This window comes from Elgaria multicarinata, chromosome 14 (assembly GCF_023053635.1).
Source record: "Elgaria multicarinata webbii isolate HBS135686 ecotype San Diego chromosome 14, rElgMul1.1.pri, whole genome shotgun sequence".
Lineage (NCBI taxonomy): Eukaryota > Metazoa > Chordata > Lepidosauria > Squamata > Anguidae > Elgaria > Elgaria multicarinata.
Genome location: NC_086184.1, coordinates 7,170,102 through 7,180,630, shown reverse-complemented (window position 1 = coordinate 7,180,630; position 10,529 = coordinate 7,170,102).

Below are 10,529 nucleotides of genomic sequence, written 5' to 3'. Positions count from 1 at the left end.
TGCTAATATTATTCAAATTCACCAGAAGCTATTTGCACAACTTTTAACCAAAAGTGACTGAAGAATAGATTATTTGATTCAGGCTCTTATGACAATTTATTTTTAACATTGAGACTCACCATGGATCGAGTCCAAGACTGGTTTCTCAGAAATTCCACTCTGAAAGAATAAAAACAAAATCCTTATCTCTTTATACGTAATGTTGAATGTGTACTCAGAGCACAAAGGTCACTATATATAGTAATTTCCTATCTCACTCTATTAATTATAAGTGATGCCAAAGACTAAAATAAAATATTACATCATAGACAATGTTTCTGCTCCCCACCCCACCCCACCCCACCCCCACCCCCACACACTGCAAATCATATGGAAGGGCATTTACTAGAAGAAGAAGAAGAAGGAGGAGGAGGAGGAGGAGGAGGAGGAGGAGGAGGAGGAGGAGGAGAAGGAGAAGGAGGAGGAGGAGGAGGAGGAGGAGGAGAAGGAGAAGGAGAAGGAGAAGGAGAAGGAGAAGGAGGAGGAGGAGGAGAAGAAGGAGGAGGAGGAGGAGGAGAAGGAGAAGGAGGAGGAGGAGGAGGAGGAGGAGGAGGAGGAGGAGGAGGAGGAGAAGGAGAAGGAGAAGCTTCCAACTCCTAAATCCATAAGTACATATAATAAATTCTAAAGTTTGTTGTTGTTGTTGTTTTAAACTACAGCTGTGGACAAACAGTGATTTAAACAAAAATGCCTTCCCAGCACGCCCTGGAACATGGGCTTGCGGAGGCCGTTGCATGTGGGGGCGGGGAGACACTGCAGGGGACAAGCCTATGGGCTCATCCCACATGGTGCCACTGCTTGGGAGAGGAGACAGCATGGGTATAAAACCCCCGTTGGCCCTCACGGCGCCCTCTTCGGTGCGAATCTCCCTCCCTCCCTCCCTGTAGGCAGTGTGGGTTATCCAGTTGCCCGTTTGGGAGCCAAGTAGGAATGTTTTGCTCATATCCTAAGTTGGTTATGAGTTTTTTTGCCTAGTTCACACTGTGAGACAACGAGGGAGTATTAAATAGGTTAATTGGTGGTATTGGTCACAATTTTGATTTGGCGGTTATTGGCGGGCCTCGGGGATGAGTATAGGAATGGTGAGCATTCATTGGCACCGTAGTGGTGAGCCTTGTGGCAACAGCTGGCAAGATAGGGCTTACCTCTGAGGCCAACCTTTCTCACTTACCTGGAGTTTTGTAACACAGGGCGAGCAACACCGGAAGGCCGACCAACCCCATGACGGGGAAGCCTGAGGGTTGGTGGAATACAGGCCACAGCTGTTGGGCTAAGAATGTATCACCCGATCCCTTCAAGGCCAGATTGATGGCCGAGTTAGGATGCCTGCTTAGGCCTCCACCTCTTGCAGAATCACAAATAAAAGTGGCCCATATTTTAAATCCATTATCTGTGTGTCGTCTCTTTATTTACACACTCCACTTACGCAAACCATAAAATCAACCCAATAATTGAATGAGAAATGGTTTTGTAAAATGGCCCACCTTCCAACCTTGTTTCTCCCAATCATTTCCCTGATCCTTCAGCACATTTACTCAAGACTAAGTCCCATTAAACTCAATGGGGCTTGCTTCTGATTACACATGTGTAGCATTGCACTGATCCCACCACCACTGTACCACCACCGCCGTAAAGAAAACCAACATGGGTCACCTATGGGTCTGCTTTCAAATCAAATGTCTTTGGGGGATTTTTCCAAGACTCTCTTTTGTAAATATATAAAATCCAAACATTTTAAAAAAGTTTTCCATAGTGCTTCAGGTCTAAAACTATGTTGCATGGAACACCACACAATGATGTTATTAACAATCCTGATGCAATTGCTGTCCTTTCTTGGGAGAGATCTCCCCCCCCCCCGTCGTACTTCCCAAATAAAACAAGCTAGTGGAGAAACTATTCCTCCATGCTATAAACGTCTACATGGTTTCCATTGATATTTGGCTCCTAGCCACTACCATGGTGATGCCATAGACTAAATGCTCTGATAACCTCTCATTTGGATTACTGCAATGCGTTATATGTCAGGCTGACTTTGAAAACGGTCCGGAAACTTCAACTGGTACAAAACAGGGCAGCACGCTTACTAACAGGGACTGGCCAACGAGACCACATCACGCCAGTCCTTTTCCAGCTTCATTGGCTGCCAGTCCAGGTCCGGGCCCGATTCAAAGTGCTGGTATTAACATTTAAAGCCCTAAACGGCTTGGGGACAGGCTATCTGAAGGAACGCCTCCTCCCATATGTACCTGCCCGGACCCTAAGGTCATCTTCAGGGGTCCTTCTCAACGACCCCCTGCCAAAGGAAGTGAGGCAGGTGGCTACCAGGAGGAGGGCCTTTTCTGCTGTGGCACCCCAGCTGTGGAATGAGCTCCCTAAGGAGGTTTGCTTGGCACCTACATTATATTCTTTTAGATGCCAGGTGAAGACCTTTTTATTCTCCCAGTATTTTAACAGTCTATAAATTAATTTAAACTTTGTTGTTTTAAATTTGTGTTTTAAATTTGTATTTTTGCATTGCTGCTGTTTTTATCTTGGTTGTGCATTTATACTGTTGTTTTATACTTTGAATTGTCTTAATTTTGTAAACTGCCCAGAGAGCTTCGGCTATTGGGCGGTATAGGAAAAGGAAAGGAACCTCTCGTGCAAGCACTGAGTCATTACTGACTCTTGGAGGGACGCCAGCTTTCGCTGACGTTTTCTTGGCAGAAACAGCGGGGTGGTTTGCCGTTGCCTTCCCCGGCCGTGATTACCTTTCCCCAGGGTTGCTTATGGGCAGAGAGGGAGATTTGCTGTCAGAGAACACATCCTGCCCTCAGAGGCCTCCATCTCCACTGCTACTTCCAACATCAACGCTCTGATGGCATCCATGGCTAAAAGGAAGTGGTGGTTTATCAGCCGTGAATTCTTCATCACTCAATTAGTTAACACTGGGCACAAAAATATGTAATGCTTCTATTTGACTTGGAGGTCTGCTATAAGAAACTTTTTCTTTTCCCAGTTGGCATGCAGCAGGGCAGAGAAAATTCACCTTCTTCATACTTTGCCTAGCGCTCGAGAATCGTAGAGATAAAGGAACAACCCTGAAATGATCCCCCAATCATTAATGCACTTAGCAACCACTAATAACTTTCACAGCTCATGGAAACAACATTATCGTTCCCGATTATAAATAATTGCGGCTGGATTTTGTGTGGCATTTTCTGTTTTCAGCTTTTAAAAGTGGGCCTGGATGTGCTGGTGGATGTTACTGATTAACAAATCATAGCATATATGGTTGCTAAGGTAGAAAAATGTGGCTATATCAACTTAACATGAATCACTTATTCCTCATTATTATTATTATTATTATTATTATTATTATTATTATTATTCCACTCATACTACTTCTTTTCATAAGGATCTGTCCTGTGGCTGGCAGAAGGGGGCACAAATAACTCCAGGGGATTTTGCTGGCTACCAAATCATTTCCAGGCACAATTTTAGATGCTGGAGATTACCTATGAAGCCCTTAATCATAGGTAGCCAACCTCCAGCCTTCAGGCATAATCCATCTGATGCAGGTTGCTAATTCAGTCCATGTTGTTTGGGCTCTCTCCCCTCCCCTAAATTATTTGGTACCAGACTATTTGAAAAACCGTCTCCTCCCACATGAAGCTGCCAGCTCTTTCACAATCATCAATGGAGGCCTTACACCATCTCTCTTTCCTTTTTGAGGCAGAGTTAGTTGACACATGGCACAGGGTCTTCTTCGTAGCAGCACCAACACTGTGGGGTGATCTTCCTTGAGAGGCTCTGTTGGCACTCTCTCTTTTAGGCCTTAGCTAGACCTAAGATTTATCCCGGGATCATCCTGGGGTCATCCCTGCCTGCTCCCGGGATCCCCTGTGTGTCATTTACATGAACAGGGATGACCCTGGGCTGATCCTGGGATAAACCTTAGGTGTAGCTAAGGCCTTAGTCTTTAGGTTCAGGTTGATGAACCTTAGGTCCATGGACCAATGTCCTCTATGGTTCAGCAGATGGGCCCACCCTGTTCTCCTGCTCTACCCTCTTTTCCTTAACCATCAGTGGTTTCCCAACATTCATTCATTCATTCATTCATTCCATTTCTATGCCAACCAATAGCCAAAGCTCTTTGGTCACTTCATGGTGGTTATTCAATTAGGTGGGTGTCCACATGGGAGAGGGCCTTCTCTGTAGTGGCTCCAAACCTCTGGAACAAACTTCTATCAGAGGTCCGCCATGCACCTTCCTTGCAGGCTTTCAAAAAGGCCTTAAAAACATTTCATTTTACCATGGCCTTCCCATGATGAATACCATTATTGCTGTTATTGTTATTATCGCTGCTATTGCTGTTCCTACTGGTTTTATAGTTGGTTTTATTGTTTTAACTGCTGTTCTATTGCTTTTAATGTTTTTTTAATATTTTATTGCTTTTAATAGTTTGTGTATTTTATTGTAAGCCGCCTTGTGAGGGCTTCGCCCTGAAAGGTGGCCAAGAGTCCTCAGTAATCTATCTTCTTGATAAGCTTCATTAATTAATGGCAGGAATAAATTTGGCACGAAATGTACTCAAGCCCCATTCTCGACTCCGTAGAACTCAACCATGGTGAATTTGTTGTTCTGAGCCCTATCTGAGCTCTTGAAATCTGATAAGTTTATCATTTGTGGTGCTGAACAGAAGGGGTTCTGTCAATAAGCTCTCTTCCAACTCAGCTGGCTCAAATGGGACATTTTGGTGCAAAGTGTTGCTGCAAACCCTCTTTATAGGGGCTGCAGGGTTAAATACTTTTGTTAATATTCAAAGGGAGAACTTCTTGCAACCAAACTGCCTTTAATAAAGCATCACGCAGCTCAACAGATAAATGTTAAAGATGGGCTATTTTACTAACTCAAACGCAATCTAACCTTTTTCCATCTCTGCACTGCTTCCATTGTTTGTTTGCCAGTTCTGTGGATTACAAAGCTGGCTGTTCATACATGAATAATATTCTTCCATCTTATCAGCCCCTTCCTGCTGGTGAATTCATTATGCAAGCACCCTAACACACAATTCTGCAAGGACACCAACTCCTGAAAAGTCTGAACTGACCAGCAGCTGGGTGTTGTCCAGAAACTCAGACTACAAATTACATTTATCTACCTTGCCATATAGGTGCTGTATATTATTGGGCCTAAAATGTTCCTGTACATTCTTGGGTTTAGAATCCTCTGTACCAGGGGAAGTATAGCCTCAGGCCTTTGGGCCAAATTGCGTTCTCATGAGGGCCCAGTTTGGCTGCCTAGACTTTCCTATGGCTGGGTTCAGACAACATGATAACCTACACTGAAGGGTTGAGTATGGGTTGTTGTTGAAACATTGGTCATTACTGAACTACTGTGGGTTATCGTGTTCTCTGAACCCAGCTGCGATAACAAACCATGGTTTGTTAACAATGAATAACCCACACTCAACCCATGGCTTCTCTTTATGGGTTGTTCATTTATTTATTTATTACATTTGTATCCCGCCCTATATCACTAGGATCTCAGGGTGGCGTACAAATAAAATGGTTTGTTAGTGTGGCTGGGTTCAGACAACATTATAACCCAACATTATAACAACAACAACCCATGGTTAAATGATAATCCACACTCAACCCATACTCAACCATTGAGTGTAGGTTATTGTGTTGTCTGAACTTGGTCTATATCTATTTAAGGGTAGGTCTTTGATGCTCCATGCCCAAGGCGATACTGGAGCCTAGTTATACCCAATTTCAGAACATAATCAGGCCAGGACTCAACCCGTAATTGACTATGACACCTGACAGAAAAGTAGTCTTGGGTCCAATATCTAGTCTTGGCCTTGTTGAAATCAGCTTCAAGCCCCAAACTCCCAGAGACCTTGTTAGTGAAGACGTTCATAAGGTATACTTTATAACATGTCTTTTAAGTCTCAGACAGAAGAAACAGTGTTTTACCCCACACAAATCTAATTAGGTCCCTAATTTAAAAAGCCAGAATCATAATACTGTATTACCAAATGCAATAAAGGGATGTTATAAGATTTACAAAGAGCCCATAAAGTTGCACAAAGTGAGATAACTGGGAAAATGAATGTTGCAGCAATGCACATCAGATCTTTGATTTGCTTTTCAATGAAACAGTTGCTGTTCATCTTATTAGATCACTCAGCTCTTAATTTATGGTCAATTGCAGCAATATTGTCAGAACCAATTACACTCTGATTGTATATATGTGTGTTGTAGTACAGAACATGGTGGTCTTGGATGAGGAACTCAAGTTTAGAAGCACATGGTTTCAGGGGTCTGGGGTGTGAATTTGTAGGGGGAAATGTTATTTATGTGTACAGGTGGACAAATCTATTTCAGTGTCTCCCTGTTGCTCATTTTTTCACAATCTTAAATTTAGTTTGTCCTGAACTTGGAGATGTGTGTGTGTGTGTGTTTTAAGTTCATATAAAAAATTGTATGCACCTTTGTGCACATTTCCTCCTAACACACTCATTTTTGTACACAATTTCCTTAACATACACATTTATTGCAAGCAACTTTCCTATTATAATGCATATATGAATGTTATTTTCACTATTATATGAGTTGTTGTATGTGTAACCTACAATGGAGTGCTCCAGAGCAAAATTCAGAGAAGCGCAAATTGCTAACGTTTCAATTCGCATCATGGTTCAAAAGTGTGGTAAGTAAAGTAAAATGTGTGCCAAACTAATTTCTCCCCCATACTTACCTGTAACTCTGGGTAACAAATGCATCCAATGAAGACCATAAAGGCTGATGCCATAATAAATTTGTTAGCCTTTAAGGTGTCACAAGACTCTTTGTTCCAGTTCCTCAGTATCAGTGGTCCGCCAAACCAGCGATGAATTTTATGTCCCACAAGGTTTGGCTTGAAATGTGAGCCTCACAAACCATTACAGCATGACTAATAATTTATCCACATCCCCCTACAACACTTTCCCCCAACCTGATGTCTTCCAGATGTTTTGGCCAGCAAGTCCCACATTCTATGACCATTGGCTGTGATGTCTGGGGCTGGTGGGACTTGTAGTGAAAACCATCTGGAGGCTACTGGGTTGGGGAAGGATGCCTTACAGTTATCAGTGATTCCCCCCCCCCCATCTTCACTATGAATGGTTTTCTAGGAAGTGGAAATAATTGACGTTCAAATCTCAGAATCTTGATTTGCCAGCTCCAATCTTCTTAGGTCATCTCAGGTCAGGTTACACTCCTAATTCCAATTGCCCTAATCTTTTCACAGAAAAATGAAAGCTAAGCTACTAAAAAAGCCTGCAGGTATCATAGTATTCATCAGGAAACGCTGCTCAAAAGGAGCTAATCAGATTGTGTGCAAATAAGGCTTGCTTATTCTTTCTTCATTTCTGGCTTTTTCCCCCCTACATTTGTTGCACACTGCAGTGCCTTGTCCCTGAAATGCCATGTGGAAATAGAGAGGGGGAATTGCATTAGCTGAAACTTACTGAAGATACAGATTTAATGCAATCAAAGCTCCAAAAGAGTGTTGCTAAGATTCTTTCAAAGATTGGCCTTACAAGATCAATCAGCAAAAGGAAAGGAAAAAAAGTAAACACCTGTCCAAACTTAAAACCTAACAACATAAAAAGAGCCATAAAAAAGGATCAGACCAAAGGTTCATCTTGTCCAGCACTCTGTTCCCACAGTAGCCAACCAGCTCTTGACCAGAAACCCACAACCAAGACATGAGTGCAATACCACCCTCCTGCCCATATTCCCCAGCAACTGGCGTATATAGGCTACTGCCTCTGATATTGGAGGTGGCACATAACCATCAGGGCTAGCAGACATTGGTAGCCTTCTTTTCCAAGAATTTATCCAACCCCCCAACCCCCCTTTTAAAGCCATCCAAATTCATGCCCATCACTATATCTTGTGGTAGTGAAAAAAGAAACCAAATGCACAGTTACAAGATGTGGGATACTTGGCTCAGCAATACTACAAACGAGAAGGGTCTTGGAATTGTTGTAGATCACAAGCTGAATATAAACCAACAGTGGCTGCAAAAAAAGCAAATGCTTTTTTTGACTCCTTTAATATAAGTATAGCTTCCAAATTGTGTGAGGTACTGGTTCCCCTCTATTCAGCACTGCTTAGGCATGATCTTGAGTATTGCATCCAGTTCTGGGCACCACACTTCAAGAAGGACGCAGACAAGCTGGAGCATGTTCAGAGGAGGGCAACAAGGATGATCAGGGAAACAAAGCCCTATGAAGAGAGACTGAAAGAACTGGGCACGTTTAGCCTTGAGAAGAGAAGATTGAGGGGAGACATGATAGCACTCTTCAAATACTTAAAAGGTTGTCACACAGAGGAGGGCCAGGATCTCTTCTCGATCTTCCCAGAGTGCAGGTCATGGAATAATGGGTTCAAGTGACATGAAACCAGATTCTGGCTGGACATAAGGAAAAACGTCCTGAATGTTAGAGCAGTACAACAGTGGAACCAGTTACCTAGGGAGGTTGTGGGCTCTCCCACACAGGGCTGGGCAGAGGGGGAGGCAGTTGGCATGGGCCTATGATTTTGAGGGGGCATGCTCCAAGTCCCCCTGGGCAAAGTTGCTTGATTTTTCTGTTGCTGTTGATGAATTTGCCGAAAGAAAAGCACGTAAAGCATTTCTGAATGTGAAGTGATGTCTTATATACATCTTGAATAAAAGTGCTTGCCATTAACTTTTTTATATAAATCGTTCTAGTTCATATGTATTTAGAACTTATTAAAAAATACTTAATGAACTGTTTGAAATGGGGCCTACATTTCCTACATTTCCCAGGGAGCTTCGGCTATTGAGCGGTATAGAAATGCAATTAATAATAATAATAATAATAATAATAATAATAATAATAATAATATCTGGCCCGGGCCTATTACCAGCTTTGCCCCAGCCCTGCTCCCACACTAGAGGCCTTCAAGAGGAAGCTGGACAATCATGTGTCAGGGATGCTTTAAGGTTGATTCCTGCATTGAGCAGGGGGTTGGAATTGATGGCCTTATAAGGCCCCTTCCATCTCTAGTATTCTATGATTCTACCATTCTATAAAATGCCTGACTAGATGGACCCTTGGTCTGATCCAGCTTGGCTCTATTTTATGTTCTTAATTTCAAGTGTTCATCATGTAGTGGCTTCTTGGCTTTTGCACTTTTCCTCCTAAGTCTTAGGTCTCCCCTACGACTTACTTACTGGCAGCAAGAACTTTGAGCTAAAATATGCTGCAATTCATTCATTCATTCATTTTGCATTCTGGTCCCGCTCCTCTTGCCGTTGGACCCAGCACATTTTTCCTGTTTTAAACTGCAACCCTACTTAGACCCAGCCAGCATCACTAACGGTCAGGGACTATGGGAAACTGTTCGAATGGTGCCAGGTTGCCTACCTCTGTTCTAGGAGATGGAGCTGAACCCTCAAGAACGGCAAATCCAGCAACTCACACCTTCAACATTCAATGTTTGCATCTCTCTGCTGCATCCCCTTTTTTCTTTTTACGTAAGAAACGTTGGTGAGTGAAAGCACTCACCGTCTCTTTCCCCTTGAGGTGCACATAAACATCTAATGAACTTTAAACAAAATGCAACGTAATAGCATTATAAATGTGCTTACCACTTCAGCCTCAAGGGCATTGCAGGAAATTGCTTTTTATTTTCTAATCAGAATTTTAAGCTTCTCTTCAGAAGCTAATGGCTAAATCCAAAAATCTGCTTGTCTTTTGCTTTCTGGGTTGGCATCAAATGCCACTGTGTGTGTGTGTTTGTGTTTGTTTCAGAGCCCTAGGGAAGAAAATACTAGGGCTGTGCACCCACCCCTAGATGCACCTCGGAGGCCAATCCAGAGACCCCGAAGCAGCCCCGATCTGCCTTGAGGCTGCCTTGGGGGTTCCTGATTTGCCTCGGCGTGAAGCTGAGGTGAAATTCGGACCCTCTGAGGTGACTCTGAGTTTTTTGGGTGCCGGTTGCGCAGCCAGAACCCAGAAAACTCTCCTTGCTTACCTGGTGACTCCACCATATGGTGCTGTGGACGACAGAGACACCAGGTAAGCCCTCCTTCCCCACTTACCTGTGTCCACCATACGCCACTGCCGGCTTGCATCTGGCGGCTTCCACTGTGACGACACTGAAGCCCGGAAGTAGGCCGCGGCCTACTTCCTGGCTTCAGCATCCTTGAGTGGAAGCTGCCAGATGCAAGTCGGTGGCAATGGCAGGGAGGCTAACCTGCTTCAGGCCCCCTCGTTCTTTGCCCAAACCACCTCGGATACGGTTCAGAAGGGTCCAAACCACCCTGATCTGCTATGGATTCGGGTTTCAGGTCCGAGGTGGTGCACAACCCTAGAAAATACTATTTACTCATCCATCCATCCATCTCCCAAAGCAGTAGTTTTAATCATGGGCCTAATCTACACCAAGCAGGATATTGCCCTAGGAAAGCAACATGAAAGCGGTATA